Below are 18,631 nucleotides of genomic sequence, written 5' to 3'. Positions count from 1 at the left end.
GCGGTCCAAACGATACAATTAGAGAAAAATAATGACAAATATAATGATGTTTTAATCTTAATTTTATGTCTGGAAAACATTCTGATCTTAGCAATAAGTATTCATTGATTTTTTCTTACAATAGTGCAACCTGGCCAAAGGATAATGCACAAGCAAAAATTAAAGAACAGATTTCTCGAAGATGTAGTATTAATAGCCAAGCATCATTTTTAATATTCTTAATTGAATCAAAGATAGCTAAAGGAAGTATTAATAATAATCTTCCAATTTGACTGCAGTACCTGCAATTTTGCACGAATCTTTTATGAATGGAATACTGTTATATTCATTTTCATCTTTAAATTTAATTTTTTGCAATCGAGAATTTAAAAACTTATAACTAAACCATCCTTTTTTATTTTCTTTGCATAAGACGGGCAGACGAGTTACTGCGTCTTTCTTCTTTGAAATTTCTTCTCTTTATCTTTCTTTCTCTCGAATTCTCTTAATCTTTTCCGTAATATCTTTATATCTAGTTAAAAAAGTTAATAATTCCGTATTTACTAAGTGAAAGAAAGCACATTGATCACTGTAGCACATATAGCACGTAGCACAAGCCTAACAACTGAACCTGTCCGTACAGGCTTATCGCACGCATTACAAAGCAATGATCCAGTGATGGCGTCAATGTCATACTTAGTAACGTACGACAAAGGGGCGACGCGTACATATGCTGCACAGCATATATAAAGCTACACAAATAATAAATATAACAATTAGGTCTAATATACAATAAAGATATTAGAATAAGAATTAAATTTTAAAATTAAAAGAACAAAAGAAAGAGAAAATTTTCCCTTCTCTCTTATTTAATATTTATTCTTATTCTTAATACTGCACATTGGGTCTTTCACTATTAAATAATGGATAAACGTATAAATGTATGTAAAATTAATGTCCAAATTCATGTATATTTACAAAAATTAGTTAATACTTTTACTTTTTGGAAATGTATAAATTTATGCACTTAAAAGAATTAGTTTTTTTTACTTCTTGTTGTATAATTATTTGTATTATAAGAAAAAAACCATATATACACTATAAAAAGATATATAAAGTTACACAAATAATGAGTGTAACAATTATTCTACTATAATAATGGAAATGTAAAAATTCATACTTTTACAAAAATTAGTACTTTTATTTTTTGTTATGTAAATAATTCTTTATATTTGACGAAAAATTACAATATGCTGTAAATTATTATCATATATTTACATAAAAATACAAGCTACAATGTGTAAAATTTTCATTTGTTATGTAATATTACATGTAATATTATATGCTATATAAATGTTACAAAAAAGTATATATTTACATAAAATCTAGAAATTATACTTTTAATCTTGTAATTTTTCGTTAAATATAAAGAGTTATTTACATAACAAGAAGTAAAAGTACTATTTTTTGTAAAAGTACATGAATTTGTACATTTCCATTATTAATAGAGTAATTGTTACACTTATTATTTGTGTAACTTTACATACTTTTTTTACAGTGTAGGGAATTGTTTCTCCGGCGGCGAAACGTGCAAATCACCGCGGATCGGCGACACTCACGCGTTGTCGAATTGATAGATGAGAATACGAGAGGACACAAATACATAGAATACACCGGTTGGTATTCCCAGCAGCGTGCAATAGGCAGCGGGAGTCTCTAAACTTTTAGCTCGGGCAAATAAATTACGGCTTGCGAGAAACCGGCATTCGCGGATACCCATACAGCACAAAAATCTTTCAAAGATATCTAAGAAATGTTTAATCTGAAAATTGAAACATTTTATAAACATTGCAAAATGTTTCTGCAATAGCTCTGAGATAGCTCTGGAATAGCAAAATGTCCGTGGTTCTTGCACTTGAAACCTTTCTGAATGTACTCTAAAAAGTTACTGAAATAAATTTAAAACTTTTTTGGAATATGCCAGAAATATTACAGAAAAGTTATTAAAATATTTCTGAAATTATTATGGAATATTGCAGGAATATTACAAAACCATTAAAACAAACTTAAAATAATTTATTTAAAAATAATTTTATTGCATTTGTTGTAGATCACACACAACTTTTTCTTTCTCTCTTCTTCTCTCTCATACACACATGTCGGATGGTGAATTGCGCCGCCCCTACCTTCCGTACTCGTCTCGTGATTCGGTAACTATTTTCTTTTATAATTTAAAAAGTAAGTTACTGTCTATTCGGCCAATGAACGAGCAAATTAAATTAGATGTTCGTCAAAAAAATAGTAAAATTTTATTGTAATAAATTACATCCGAGTAAACATTTCGACTGTACGCAGTCTTTTTCAATAATATTATAAACATAATACCAAATGCTGATATTCCGTGTGACGGGAATCAATTTCAAAAAGAATTTATAAAACTATAGATCTAAACGTCAATTGTCTAAAACCCCGCAATTCCTACGCAAGAACTATAATCTTTCTACAGACATCGCAAGTTATTAGTGAATGGCCATTCCCTCGTTGGTTGAGGGCAAAAAATTAAATTCATTCTTCAACCACAGTCTAAGTCTATTTGGTTGCGTAAAATTGTAAATTTTGTGTGTCAAATGCATTATGTAAACGTTTCCTTGTTAAAAAAGAGACATCTCACCTCCAACAAACTTCACGTTATACTGTCCAATTTAATTTGCTCGTTCATTGGCCGAATAGACAGTAATTTATTTATAGATTAGAATACGAGCGGTAGTTATTTATTTATTTATTTATTTAAAAAGTAAGTTTCGGACAAAATTTTCGTAAACGAAAAATCGTCTCAGAATTAACGCAGGAATACTTTGCAAGAACACCTGGGTTGTTCTGAATCACCGTGTATATAAAATGGACTTTATAGAAATTCATAGTTTTTTATAAATAATCATGCAATTTCACAAAAAAATTTATCCTTATATAATTTAACTTACTTTTTATGCATTTAGCTGATAATAAATCTTTGAATGCTTCTTTTTTTCATTTTTTTCATTCCAGCAGTAGAGAGTAGAAAGAAAATTACTAAATTTCAGAATAATAACTGTTATTTTGTCATAAGTTTTGCCACCTAAATGTTTCATAAAATGTATCTAAAAAGATGTATAAATATAAAATAATAAAAACACATTTTATTTATGATAATAAATGACAGATTTTTTATTCAGTATTATCTAAGGTAAATGTTGCAATAATAAATATACTATATTTTACTATATCTTTTAAAAAATCAGCATCTTAAAGATCTAGGTCCAATTTGACTAGAGCCTCCTTGGTTTTTAAAGGAAAAGATACATAATTTTCAATGTCGAAGTACTCTTTTGTTTAATCTTTGAGTCCATTTTCTAGTTTTCCTTCAAGACTTTTTAGCCTCCCATCAACACGATCTAACTTCGCGTCTATTTTATTACATCTTCGTAATAATTCTTTTTTGAATTCTAAAATATTAATAAAAAATATACTATTAATAAAATTAAAGTTGTATAATGTGATGAAGTATGAAAAAATCAAATTCATATAGACAAATACATTTTAGATACCAATATCTACTAAAATAATTGCACTATTACCGTCTTTTGATACGCTTGCTTTGGTGGAATGTTTTTCCGGACTATCTTGCACAGACTGTACAGTATTAGCAGTGATATTGCGGTTCCGAAGGATTTTATTTTGCAAAGATGATGAAGTTTCCATTTGCTTAATTTTGTTATTCTGTGGATTTATTATAAATAACGTTTTTAAAACTGGTTTTTTGGTGGAAGAGGTAATGTACTTTGGCAATCATTGTTGTCTTCGGAAACGGAAAATTTTCTTGCCTTAATACGACGACTTTTTTTGGAAATATTGTCAACATCAGACGAATTGATGTCTAAAAATTGCTCAGCCAGTTTTACTTTTGCTATTCCACTCTCATATGAATCTGTTTATAAATAATACAATTAAAAACATTTAACTAAATGTTTGTACAGTACATTAATACATATCCATAGTTATTATATCTTATTAATAATAAAAATATGTTTACTTATTATATTAATGACAAATGAAATTATAAAATATAAATAAATAAAAAAATAAATAAATTTAACATTCTCACATATATAATATTTACGGAGCAAAACTTATGTATAAGGTATATTAAGCTATCTAAGCCAACTTATCAGAACACAATAAAACTTATATATAAATTATTTGTCTGGATATAAGGTCACAACTTATTACTATGCATACAAACATTAATTTTTAGAATAAGAACAAAAATTAGTACATAATTTTTTACTGTTTCTTGTTTTAAAAATTAATGTTTGTACTGCAGTTTTCGCTTTGTTTTTGTATCAAAATTTGTTTTCTAAGTAAAGCTTAATGTAAAGGTATTTAGCTTCTTGTAACTTTTTAATGGTTCGAGCAAAAAAGTTCATTTTTAAACTAAAAATAGCGGAAAATAGCAAATAATTTTCATAAGTTTTATTACATTCTAATAAGTTGGCTCTAATCAGTTGGCTAGTTTAATGCATATACGTACATATATATCTACATGCATATAATTTATATTTTGCCTTACATATGTATATGTCTTTATTTAATTATATTTAATATTATTACATTTATTAATTATTATTTATTACACATATAAAATTATGCAATAATTATTAGATATATTTCTTCTTCAACCCTATTTGGTTGAGGAGGGTTACTTATTGTGTCTTCTTCTATTATTCGGTTTGCTATTACTTGTACTGTGGGTCAGGAGTATGTGGTGGGGTGTCGTATAGACTACTAGTTTCATAATCTTCCTCGGTATCCGAGAAATGTAATTGAAAATCGTCGCCTTCTTTTTCTTTGTTATCTGATTCCTCTAACATTCTAGAAATTATTTCTGTGTCTTTTAGGTTATTAACACTGCATTATTTTTCATGATTTTACAATCTTCTTCCCTGAAATCTATTGGGTTTTTCAATGGAGCGTCGGCGCGGCGTTTACGTTAGTTTTTCCTGCTTTGTATATAACGTCATAATCATATTCTGCTAATTTTAGTCTCCAGCGCAGTATTCACATGTTTGCATCTTGCGCGTTCTTAAATCACATTAATGGTTTATGGTCTGTAACTAGAGTAAATTTCCTTCCATATAAATAAGGTCGAAAGTGTTTAACGCAGTAAACGATAGATAGTGCTTCCTTCTCAAAAGTGTCATATTTTAACTCGTTGTCCGTTAAAGTTCGTGAGGCATACATGCTATTAGTCTGTCTTTGTTTATTTCTTCTTGTGATAGTATTCCGCCTACACCTATTCCAGAAGCGTCAGTGGTTAAAATAAATGGTCTAGAGAAATCTGGATATTGCAATACTGGCTCTTCACATAATTTTTGTTTTAAAAATTGGAAAGATTCTTCTTGTACAGGTGTCCATTCAAAGTGAGTATCGTTTTTCAATAATATTATTAATGGTTTGGCAAATTTGGAAAAATTTGGTATAAAACGTCTATAATATCCCGCAAGTCCTAAGAATTGTTTAATGTTCTCCTGTGTCTTGGGTCTTGGAAATTGTTGTACTGCTTCTAATTTTTTAGGATCTGGTTTTACTCCATCTTTGCTAATTACGTGTCCTAAATACGTTACTTCTGTTTTCAAGAATTCACATTTATCTGGCTGCAATTTTAGATTAGCTTTACGAACTCATTCTATTAGAGCACTATATTTTCTTTCATGTTTTTCTCAGGAGGTAGCGTAAATAACGATATTATCCATGTAAACGATAATTCTTGGCCTTGTAATCCAGTTAGTACTAGATCCATTAAGCGTTGGAAAGTAGCAGGCCTTTTTTAAGCCAAAAGGCATCCGGTCAAATTCGTAATGTCCGAAAAGAGTCGTAAAGACTGTTTTATGGCAATCCTTAGGATTTAATTTGATGAAATCCGGATGCTAAATCGCATACTAAAAAAATCGTGCTCTTCCTAGTTGATCTATTATGTCGACAATATTTGGTAGCGGATCTCCAATGGTTTTGTCGTTTAAGGCACGGAAATCTAGGACCATTCTCCATCGCTTATTTCCCTTAGAATCTTCTTTCTTTGATACTATCCATATGGGAGTATTGTATGGAGAGTGTTTTACAATTCCTCCTTCAACGAGTTCCTCTACCTGCTTATTTATTTCTTCTTTATGCGTCTGAGGAAAGCGGTATTGTCGAGTATTTATAGGTTGATTGTCTTTGGTTGGTATTTTATGCTGTAACACGTGAGTTGCAGTTAATTTTTCTCCCGGAATATGAAATTGATTCTGACTGTCCGTTATTAATTTTGTTACGCTGGCCTTTTCGGTTTTGGTCAAATGTTCTAATCTTAGTGATTCTATAATTTCAGTGAGTCGATCTCCTCTCTTTTCTTCAGAGATTATTAAACATTTTTCAACTCCGGTTAGTTGAGTTTCTCTTTGTTTTGGTTTGCGCTTGGCTTTGAGTTTTCTATAATTTTTTTAGATTGATTCAATAAGAAAGAAGAAGCTTTCGAAGACGGTTTATTTTGCATTTAATATTTGAAGGACTTTTAACATTATTTACGTTATATCTTTGAGCCTTTTTTAAGAGTTCTTTAATAGTAACGTGAGAGTTTTTTGATGTGTTATCATTTTTATTTATAGATAATTCAACTTGAGGAAATTTGAGGTCGAGAAGGGATAAGAGATTCCCTTCCTTATTTGAATAAAATTTTGTCGAATTACGTAGTGAGGTTTGGTAACTTCCCTCCTCATAATCGACGGAGCTAGAGTTTTCTAGTCTTCTCGAGGTTTGAAAACTTCCTTCCGAAACCTTAAAATCATCTCCTTCTTGGGAGGTCTGGTAATCTCTTCCGGAGATTTTTGAGTTAATTAATTCTTCAGGAGAGATTTGGTAACTTCCCCCTCTAGGAATGGTTGGATAGTTGAAATTTTTAGGAGAGATTTGGTAACTTCTTTCTCCGGAAATTTTTGAGTTATCAATATTTTAAATTTCCCTCTCAATTTTGTTTTTATTACTTTCATTATTATTTTCAATTTCTTTTTGATTAATTTTTTCTTCTTTGTTTTCGATTATAAGTCCCTATTGATTTTCATTTTTATTATTATCTTCGATTTTCGTTTCATCATTTGTGAATTTTTCATCCTCTACTTGATTGCTTAAAATTGCTTTTGGTCTTGATCGTCGAATAAATCGTTTAATGATTTTAAGCGCAATATAGGAACTTGAACTTCCATTTCTTTGTCCAGTGTGCTTATGATGTTTAAGTAAGCCTTTCCATCGATGTTTTCAACGATAGTGTTTATTGTATCTGATGTGCCGGCTCGTGGGCTCGACGTCTTCGTATGATGTGATTAAAGAACACTGTGTGCACTTGTGGTAAACTCTGTTATATTTCACGAATTGTACAGTACCGGTCAAAAATATATCACCTTTAGGATTTTTGAGCATAAATTTAATTTAATTTACTTACAAAATTAATTTTTTATATTATTAAAATTAAGTTTTTATATTATTTTATGAAAAATATTTTATTTAGTAAGTTGTATTTATTATCAAAATATATTTTATGATATTATAAATATCCATGCACTTTGAATAAAATTATACTCAAAAATACTAAAGGTGATATATTTTTGGCCGGTACTGTATACAGGAACTTGGATTCTATAGTTTATAACCTTTAACTCTTACAGTTATGCCGTTCGTACTAAGATTGTCTAACGACGACTTCCTTGGTCAATCGGTTTGGGAAGATAGCGTATTGGCTTGGCTCAGATCTTAAGCGTCGCCAATTGATAACGCGGTTTCGAGGCCGTTGTTTACGCATTAGTATCGCATGTGGCCCTTTGTATATACCGCTAGATTTAGACTCGCATTGTCCGTTTCGTACGTATGTGTATGTGCACGCGTATGTATGTGCGTATGTATGTATGTATGTTCGCATGTCGTGCACGACTTGATCTTTTTGTCGGTCCAGATAATATCTCCTAAATGAATTCCAGGTGCTATTTTTAATCTTGATATATATCTGACCTTTATCTCCGAGTTTTCCACATTTTTATAAAATTATTATAAAATAAAGAAATTTTATTAATTTAGGATTATATTATATAAACTTTTTGTCATTGTTATTCTCTTAAAAATAAAATTTGTTTGGTTAGTTCATGACGTTTTCGAACAGGGTTTTAAAATTTCTTCTTGATAAAATTTTGAATAAGAATATGTATGATATAGTATAGTCGTAGAAAATTTAAATAAATAATTTAAATTTCCTACGACTATACCTATCTTACTGGAGCAATGGATAGCAGCAGTTAATAAAAAAATTAGACCAACTTCATCAAGTTGCATTTGTCAATTTCATTTTAATAATACAGATTTTTCTAACTCTTCAAAAATAAAAGGATTAAAAACAGATATTATACCTAGTGTAAATTTACATAGTTAAAGTTTTGATAAATAAAAAGTTTTAAATACATGAATAAAGATACATGTAAGTACATGAATTATAAATAAATAAATATATATATATATACACACACCTTTGCATTATATGAAAATCACTATGAAAGTCACTAATACTGATACGATGCACCATATAATACAACTAGATAAAAAAAAATAATAAAAAATTTATTATATAAAATTCAGAGAGTTGTTTAATAATTATGTATTCATAGAGATGTAAATGAATGTAATATCATTGTTGAAAAATCAACTTTGGTCAAAGAAATGTAGTATTATGTCTTTTTTTATTTTAGACCTAACAGAATCTTCTAAAATAATGTAAATCTATAGATACATTATAAAAAACAAACATAAAGTGTCATAAATGGAAAGAAGAAAATGCAAAACTGAAAGAAATAGTCAGTACTTTAACACAAAGTTATGAAAAACAATTAAACAATCAAGCAGACATGTTCAAAACTTTAATAAAAAAAGAAAAAGTTATTTCGAAAGAAAAGCTTATATTGAAAGAAAAGAAAAGAAAATAATTAAATTATTAAGTAGACAAACAAACCAAAAGCAAATAAAAATTGATAATCTTATATGTTAATTAAAAAATTCGAAAATAATAAGTACTGAAACATATAAGATGTTAAATTCAGATTTGGGTAATGTATCTTCTCAAATATTATTTGTTAAATTATGAATAATTGGCAACGAAACGAAGATATATCGTTATAAGGATAAACAATACATTTGCTAAAAAAATTATTAATTGGCCAAACTTTTAAGATAAGTTTTTAATGATAAAAATTTTTAATTCGGATGATTTATATGGATAGGAGTACAAGTCTAAATATTCAAGAAATTGCTTTGCAATGATATAAATTTGACCTGTTGTTGTAACAACTATATTATGTATTTGAATGACTATATCTCCATTTGCAAAGCTACAATAACAATCTGCATTATTATATGAGTAAATTGTTAAAATTATATTATTAAAGTAAATTTTTTAAAATTGTTTTTTCCAATTATAAACATTTGTGTTTATCAAAGGACCAAATGTGTGTTCATACTCTAATTTTTCTATATTAATTTGTATTAAATTTGTAATAAAAGAATCTGTTCAGCAAGACGACGATGAATTTGTTCAAGAACGTTATTCGGAAATTTTACAAGTTGTTTCAGATAACCTAAATGTGACTCAAAAACAAATGCTGAAAAATTATCTAAAGGACCAAACATATTAACATCGTCACATAAATGAGATATTACATATGCACATTATAAACGAAAAATTTTAAACCATATAAATTTTTACAGTGTTCAATAAAAATGTTTATAATATTTTGTGCAAAATAAGTTCCGAAATATTTTATATGCTTATCTGATACTAATATAGAAACGAAAAAGTGAAGTAACAAAAAATTTTCATAAACAACAATATCAAGTGTATTTTGTAATACATAAGGTTCAATATAAAGCAAAAATGTCGTAAATTCCATAGCTTTCCAATTTGTTAGTTCGTGTAATGAACGTGGTTTACGATTGAACTCAACAGGGATATTAATTTTTAAATTAATCATTCGATCAGAAATAATATCTACAACACGTTGTGATAATCTAACGTGTAAAGGACCTCGAAGCCATGTATTTAGTAGTTTTCTAATAATACCTAAACAAATGTTATGCATGTGTCAATAGGGAAACATTTAATTAAATCAATAGGTAATTTTAATAAAAGTGTTTCACCTAAATGATGTTTATCGTTGTCTTGTTTACGAAACGATTCATCAGTGTGCTTTTGATGTTACATAAAATTATTTTGTTTTTATAATATTGACCAACTTCAATACATTTATCACAACACGAATATTCTGTATGTGATTTTATACATTTTAAAAACGCACATGCCGGTGCATCATAGACAAAACTATGTAATTTAATTTCAAAAACTTTTCCATTGAAAACGAATCCATTTTGTAATAAGTTATTTAATTCAGTTACAAAACTATTTAAATATTGATTAATTGGTTTTGGCTTTGATTTTCCACAAAATAGAGCTACAACAAAAGGTCTACATCTAAAGTTTATAATTTGACCTAAAATAGGCCACAATTGTATGTTAGAGCTTTTGAATAATAGAATTCCGTCTACATTAAAGCAAATTTCCAATTTTTCAAATAATTGGCAGTTCATATGTATTAAGACATTTTGTAATGCATTTTCTAAGCCTAGGTAGTAAAGATCGCCTGGATTTAAAGAAATTATTTTAGTAAAAGATGGAGTATGTAATAATATGCGACTATCAAATGGAAGTTGATACGGTTTTAATATATGAAGCAAATCTGTAAAAGCTGATCGACTTATATTATGTTTAACAGTAGTCCAATATTAATTTTGATTTCAGATAATCATCATTATTGCTATTATCACTATTAATATTATCATTAATATTATTGTTATCGCTATTAATATTATTATCATTACTATCATTTCTATTGTCATTATTATTGTGTCTTAAATCGTACTCATTTCTCCATGATTCATGAATGTTTTCGTCGTCTAAACTTCTTTTAAAGAAAGATGACTGCAAACCTACATTTCCAAAATAGAAACATTATTGTCATTATTACTATTACATACTTTTAAAGGATTACATTCAAACTGTGTAAATATTTTTTTAGCAAATGTATGTTTAATTCTTCTATACTGTTGCCGACGACCAACAAATTCTTTTACAAAACTTTGACATATTGTTAAAGTTATAAAAGTGAAAATAATAAATAACAGGTTAATTAGAACGACCAAACTAGCCAAAATCATTTATTAAGTTAGTAATACAACGTTTCGACCATCTGGTTGTAGTCTTTTTCAAGTGTCACTAGAAAAACAAAAAATAATATAAAGGATCAAAAAATTAATAACGAATTTTACGCAAAACCAAAAAATGTAAAACAATTGAAAAAGACAAATCTACTCACACGTAAATCAGGAACAAAAAATACAATAAGACGTGTATAAAAAGGTGGAGCAAATTAAACATTTCACTTGTTAAAGTCAGCAAATAATAAGACAAAAGTAACAAAAAGAGACACGTCATGTCAGGATGAGTTTTCAAACAAAACTGTCAATTTTTAAAAACATCAAACGACCTTTATAATCTTGTCGTAAATATTGTTTAGATTTTCAGTGTCTCTCTGTAGGTTAATTGTGAAATTAAATTTCTTGATGAAAAACATTTCAGCTATTTCCCTCTTCTTAATAAATTTTTCGTTATGTAAAATAGACAATTTATCCCACTCAAATTCATATCCTAATTCAGTTCTATGTTTGCTAATCACCGAGTGACTAGTTGGATGCAATTTTATATTGTTAAAATTTTCCCTAATACGTGTGCGTAAATGTCGTTTTATTTGACCTATATAACGAGCATTGCAATCCTTACATTGTAATTTATAAACAACATTGGTTCTATTGTCATTATGTAGTATATCCTTGCCACGCTTAATCAATGTATTAAGCTTATTAGTTACAGTCATAGCAACGTTTAAACCCATATCACGCATCAGACGACACAAACAATAACTAAAATCTTTGACGTAAGACAATGAAATAAAAAAGTTTTTAGATTTAATTTTTTCGTGGGTTCACGGTCCAAATTCTTACAGTTTTTTAGAATATTAATCCGTTTTTGGATGTGTCGTCCGATAAGTTGTTCAGGAAAACAATTATTACGCAGCGTTTCATAAACGATATTTAAATTCTCATTGTGGAATCTACTATCAGAGAGCAGTAAAGCATGATCGACGAGATTGTATGTAGTAATAATTTTATATTTCATGAGATGGTTAGAGTGAAAGTTGATATATCTACCCGACCATGTAGGTTTTCTAAACCAATTAGTTACAAGTCTATTGTAAACCCGCAAAACAGTGGTGTTAAGAAAACTAATGGAATCATTCAGTTCCAATTTAAACGTAAATTTTAAGCGAGGGTGGAAATTATTAAAGGTCTCTAGCATCTCATCAATGCCTGTGCGTGGTACTATTGCAAAAATGTCGTCCACATATCTATAATAAACTGGGACCTTAAAACTTAACAACTTAATTTAATTAACAACTAAATTTAAACAATACGACTCCAAATCATCCATGACAATGTCCGCAAGTATCAGAGATAAAGGTGAGCCCATGGGGCTACCAAAGATTTGCTCGTAAAAGTGGCCGTTAAAGCCGAAATTAGTCGAATCCAAAATCAATTCGACTACATATATAAATTGAGAGAGACTCAAACTAGTAACGGAAGTAATGTTATTCCAACGTTTTTTAATGGCGTTCAAAACTAATTCTTTAGGGACATTAGTAAATAACAAGCTTACATCTAATGATATCATCACTTCACTGCTCCCGATAATACTATCCCTGATCATTTTTGAAAAAAACCATCCGTCACTAATATGCGAGACTGGTTTTACAATTGACCTTTGCAAAATATCCTGTATGTAAGTAGAGACATTATACAAACGGCTGCCGACAGTCGAAACAATAATTCTTAATGGAAATCCTTATGGATCTTAGGCAACCCATAGCAACGAGGCAAATTACCATTAGTACACCTAAGATGTTTATAAGTTCTTTCATCTATCAGTTCGTTAGTAAGCCAAGATTTTAACAATGAATTAATTTTGTTAGTGAGTGGTTTAATCGAATCTTTATTAATTTTCTTATAAGTAGACTCATCACTTAATAATGATTCCATTTTTAACAAATAATCATTCTTGTTTATTACGACTGTGGACTGCCCCTTGTCAGCTTTGGTGACTAAAATATCCTTATTGTCAGATAAAAACTTTTTTGAAGCCGAGAAGGCCGTAGAATATGTCTGTCAACATAACTCACGCGCCCCCTCGACCCTATGCAGTGTGTTAGCCACTGAAATCCTAGTTGTCTCTAAAAGATCCGTGGAAATCTTATCAGAACAAGTCTCAAAATTCTTAACTACGTCTAGTATATAATTAGCGCGATCTTTACTAAGTGACGAATTTATAGGTAGCGCAAAATTGTCACCTAAACTTAAAAGCGTAGAAACAGACTCAGGAACGGTCTTATCACTAATGTTTAAGAATCATTTTGATTTATCAATATTTGAGAACGGATCATCTTTGAAACAATATTTCAGTTTTAATTTTTCAATCTTTTTAATTAAATTGTTTTTCATCCTTAAACCGAAAGAAAAAATTCTCCGTTTACCAATGTTGTTTATAAATTACAATGTAAGGATTGCAATGCTTGTTATATAGGTCAAACAAAATGACATTTACGCACACGTATTAGGGAAAATTTTAACAATATAAAATTGCATCCAACTAGTCACTCGGTGATTAGCAAACATAGAACTGAATTAGGACATAAATTTAGAGTAAAATAAACCGTCTATTTTACATAACGAAAAATTTATTAAGAAGAGGGAAATAGCTGAAATGTTTTTCATCAAGAAATTTAATTCCACAATTAACCTACAGAGAGACACTGAAAATCTAAACAATATTTACGACAAGATTATAAAGGTCGTTTGATATGTTTTTAAAAATTCATAGTTTTGTTTGAAAACTCATCCTGACATGACGTGTCTCTTTTTGTGTTAATTTTGTCTTATTATTTGCTGATTTTAACAAGTGAAATGTTTAATTTGCTCCACCTTTATAAACGTCTTATTGTATTTTTTGTTCCTGATTTACGTGTGAGTAGATTTATCTTTTTCGATTGTTTTACATTTTTTGGTTTTGCGTAAAATTGGTTATTAATTTTTATTAATTTTTTGATCCTTTGTATTATATTTTGTTATTCTAGTGACACTTGAAAAGGACCACAACTAGATGGTCGAAACGTTGTGTTACTAACTTAATAAATGATTTTGGCTAGTTTGGTCGTTCTAATTAACCTGTTATTTATTATTAAATATTAGCGATTTTAATCTTTATTTTTTAATAGTAAAAATAATATTAAAAATTTTAAAAACTTGTTTTGGCGAATGCGTCTTCTTCTTTCATGTTCCAAGCGTTGCTTTGCATGCTTGAACCACACTTTTATTGCGTTCTCTATATCAGTTTCCATAGCGGTCGTTAATCTTATTTATACTGCACTTATAAAATATTAAACTAATATATATATAGTCATATATAATTTGTAAATAATTGTCCTTTAAATAACTTACGAATTATCACAGACTTTAATGTTACGTCCAGGCCCGTAGAAAGGATAGGTCAGAGGAAGGGCGTAACAGGAACTGTTCCGATGTCAAAAGTCTTATCGACGAGTGACTCGGTCGAGCGAGCTGCAGGTTGGCAACAAGTAAACGACGGGTGTTGTTGTTACTCTATTATGCGAACGCTTTCTCGGTGGTCCCTTTTTGGTAAAAGAATCGAATCTCTTTTACACGGGACGGGACCAAGTGTGATCTTTCGCGTGGAGAGAGTGAGGGAGTTAAATAAATTTACCGATCATTTAATATTTAATTTAACATTTATTCAATTAATTCCTAACGTTATACATATAATCTTATTGATATCGGCCTTCAAATTATTTGTATGAGTGTGTGTGTGTGTTTGTGTGTGTGGGTCACGGGTGTTACATAAGTACGGAGGTCATCAACCAGAAAAGAAGGGGAACGAGTGCGATTCTAAAGATTTTATTCTGGTTGATATTTGTTACAATAGTTTATAATAAGAAAAAAAAATAATAATAATAAAGATTTGCGAAAAGTGTTATGTATGTTACGGCGCGATGTCGACGTCTTCGAAGACGCTATCTATAAGGTTGAGGAGAGCGGAATCGGACATGGATGCAAGCTTCGATTCTAAAGAGAGGAGCGCGAAGGTGTCAGGATCTGTTGGAGAGTACTCCAAAGAGAAGTCGGGTAATTCTATCGTGTGGTTCGACGAATTATCCGAGAGGATTACGGACGAGGAATCGGAAAAGGTTGGGGGAGACGACGGCGGTGAATCATCGGCTATATCGATGACCGAAGGTGAAAGGGTTACGGGGGAATATGATGGGGAAGGAAAATCTATTTCAGGGTAACTATGGGTAAATGGGAAAAGCGTCTTCAACGGGGTGGAACAGTGCGGGTACTGCGGTGAAGAAAGGGGAGAATCTAAACTGTTGGTTTCGCTCACGGTCGTATCGTCCGATCTATGGTCTCGATTTGCACGCGAGAATCGGTGGGTCGGCGCGATTTTAGGCACTTTAAATAAAGAACAGGGTTGAATAAAGGGGAAAGAACGGTGGTGAAAGAGAAGGAAAATGGACTTACTATTTAGGCAGAGTTGTTGCGTTTTTAGCTGCTGGTCAGGTCGTGGCCCAGTTGTGGCTCTTGCTCAGCAGGTGGTCGTTGTTGGGCACAGACTCTAATAGTTTTCAAAACTTAATCAGAACTCCCGATATGTGAAACAAATTCCTTGTCAGCGAACGACCGAAAATAGGAATGAGCGGGAGTAACTGTGCCGAATGAATCTAACGTTGTACTATCGACTGATTTGAATTTTTTGGTGTCGGTAATGCGCGAATCTTCCCTTTTTATATTAAATCTTGAGGACGTGTTAACAATTTGGGCGGGAGTATTTTTGAGATTTTGACGTGTAAAAAGCTGTCGTTCGGTGAGATCCTTCTCCTCCTTATTTTTGATTGTTGCTGATTGGTGGGCTCTGTACGGCCTCTTAGGAAATTTGGAGATTCTTCATTTGGTTATCTCCTAGGATTATGCAGCTGTTTTTATCCATTTATTTGTTTAGGGGATCTCGCTATCGATCCTTTTCGGTCATTTCTTTGAACATCGATTTCAATGTTTAAAACATTTTTTCGTTCCGCGGCCCTCTTATGACTGGTCGGGTAATTATTGCTTTATCTTTATAGGAGGTAAAGACGTGGAACCGACAGTGCGTAGCGGCGTTATTTGTTTCTTTCTTAAGATTATGCAGCTGTGTTTGTCGATTTATTCATTTAGAGGATCTCACTATCGATCCTTTCCGGTCGTTTCTTTTGACATCGTTTTCAATGTTTTAAAATATTTTTTGTCGCGCGATCCTTTTTATGATTAGTTGGGTGATTATTGCTTCATTTTCGTGGGAGGAAAAACGTGGAGCCGACAGTGCGTAGCGGCATTATTTGTTTCTTTCTTAAGATTATGCAGCTGTGTTTGTCTGTTTCGTTGTTTAGAGGATTTCGTTATTGATCCCTTCCGGTATTTGTTTAGATATCGTTTTTAGTAGGTCTAAACATTATTTGATAATAACGGTTCTTTTCTATTGCGCGACCCGTTTTTTGTGACCGATCGGACGATTAGTGTTCATTTCGTGGGAGGAAAAACGTGGAGCCGACAGGACGTAACATTAAAATAAGATTAGAAAAAGCTTTTTTATCATTTTGCCTCTGACCGGCGAAATTGTAATTGCGTGTCAGTTCATTTGTTAAAATATAAAGTAAAATTTTGTTAGTTTGTGATGTGTTATTTCCACCCAACGTAGATAGAAAAGAAGCCTAACAAACAATGTACAATATATCAATATAAACAGTATAAAGTATTTTTCTAATTCCATTTATATAAATATTAACAAATAATAATCCATACCAAGGGGATTGTATTATTACAAACGTTCAAATAATTTTCTAATATTTGAAGTTCATTGGTTCTTTTTAAGGGAAATTCTACCGGAATATCATCAGGAAAAGTAAACGTTTTGAAAGTTTTCTGTTTTAATAGACCAATAATTTCTTTTACGTGCTTTTGAAGTTTAAATATCTCGAAGTAAATTTTACCTAAAAAATCAGAATAATTTAAAATAATTAAAATAATTAAAATAATATCTCTCATAAAAAAAAATATTTATACAAACCTAAGGTAGGAATGTTGGCCTCTTTATTTACAATAGAACCACTTATAAAAAAATTTTTTTTTAATCTAAAAATTATGACAATGCAACATGACAAATTTTGATGTTGCAACATAAACAAATTTTGATGTTGACTTATCATAATTGATACATTACATTTTATTTTAGGGACTAAAATGTACAATATGCATACAAACCTCTTTCAATATTTGAATGAGAAAGAACTCTCATTCTTGTACTTCTTGTTAATAAATTTGGAGATGTCGCAGGACTTGACGATATTTCGTTTGATGTTGTTAGATCATTAGGTTTAGGTAATTTTTTCGGTCGAATCAAATTTGAAGAAGAAAACTCATCTTCATCATCACTCGATGTCGCTGTACTTTGATAACGCTTATTTGGCTTTCTTTTTCATTTTTTAGTACGTTCTATTTCGGATAAAGTTGGCACATCGGTATTATTATTATTTTCAATTTGTTGCAATTTTTGTTGGCTCGATTTAAATCATCTAAAAATATTAATACTATTAAATAGAAAAAAAATTAAGAAAATGTAGATTTTAAAAAACATTTAAGATACACATTAGTAAGAAAACATTAAACTAAATATGATGAACCTGATATATTTTTTCGATACATACGAATGAAAGCTGGAAAAAAAACTTTCCACCTTTTATTAAATATGACACAGCCTTTTTTGACAAAAGTAAACCAATGAACTTTTAGTCCAGAACAACGGTTGACCATTACTTTAAGGTACTTACTTATTTTGTCATGCAGAATTAAATATAAGAATGAAACAAACATAGTATATCCATTAAATGTTCTACTAAATATGTATTTAATGAAACACATTTATAGCGTTTTTGATAGAAGTAAGTTTGATCGCTTTAATAAAAAAAAATATTTACCTCTAAATATATTTTGTTCCTTTTATGCCACATAATACAATTCTCAATTTTTACTTTCTGTATTTTATACAAATAACTGAAATTTTTACGAGTGAGAGAGTTGCAGACCTAAAAATAAAAAATAATTAAATATATTTAATTACATTACAATGTAAATATATATTTAGTAGAACATATTTAATGGAACATATTTATATTGTTTTTTATTAAAGTAAATTTAATTGCTTTATTAAAAAATATTTACCTTTAAATGTAATTCTAGCAGCAAAATATTTTACTCTTTATACGCCACACAGTTCACTTTTCACGCAACTTTTTACTTTCCGTGTCGTAACTTTGAGGCTAAAACCTTATGTCCCATG

The 18,631-nt window shown here is 29.9% G+C and overlaps 1 long non-coding RNA gene across 1 annotated transcript in view; it reads left to right on the top strand.

Moving 5' to 3' along the window:
- The window catches only part of LOC140670251 (uncharacterized), a 64,278-nt gene extending 59,986 nt beyond the window's left edge, over window positions 1-4,292 (top strand). Inside the window, exon 3 of the long non-coding RNA XR_012047515.1 lies at window positions 2,090-4,292. This is a non-coding gene — a long non-coding RNA (uncharacterized lncRNA). The remainder of the gene's footprint in view (window positions 1-2,089) is intronic.
- Window positions 4,293-18,631: the final 14,339 nt, after the last annotated feature.

The sequence above is a fragment of the Anoplolepis gracilipes genome, chromosome 10 (assembly GCF_047496725.1).
Source record: "Anoplolepis gracilipes chromosome 10, ASM4749672v1, whole genome shotgun sequence".
In the NCBI taxonomy this organism is placed as follows: domain Eukaryota; kingdom Metazoa; phylum Arthropoda; class Insecta; order Hymenoptera; family Formicidae; genus Anoplolepis; species Anoplolepis gracilipes.
The sequence above is the reverse complement of the archived record's forward strand: the minus strand, read 5'-3'. Positions and strand labels throughout refer to the sequence as shown.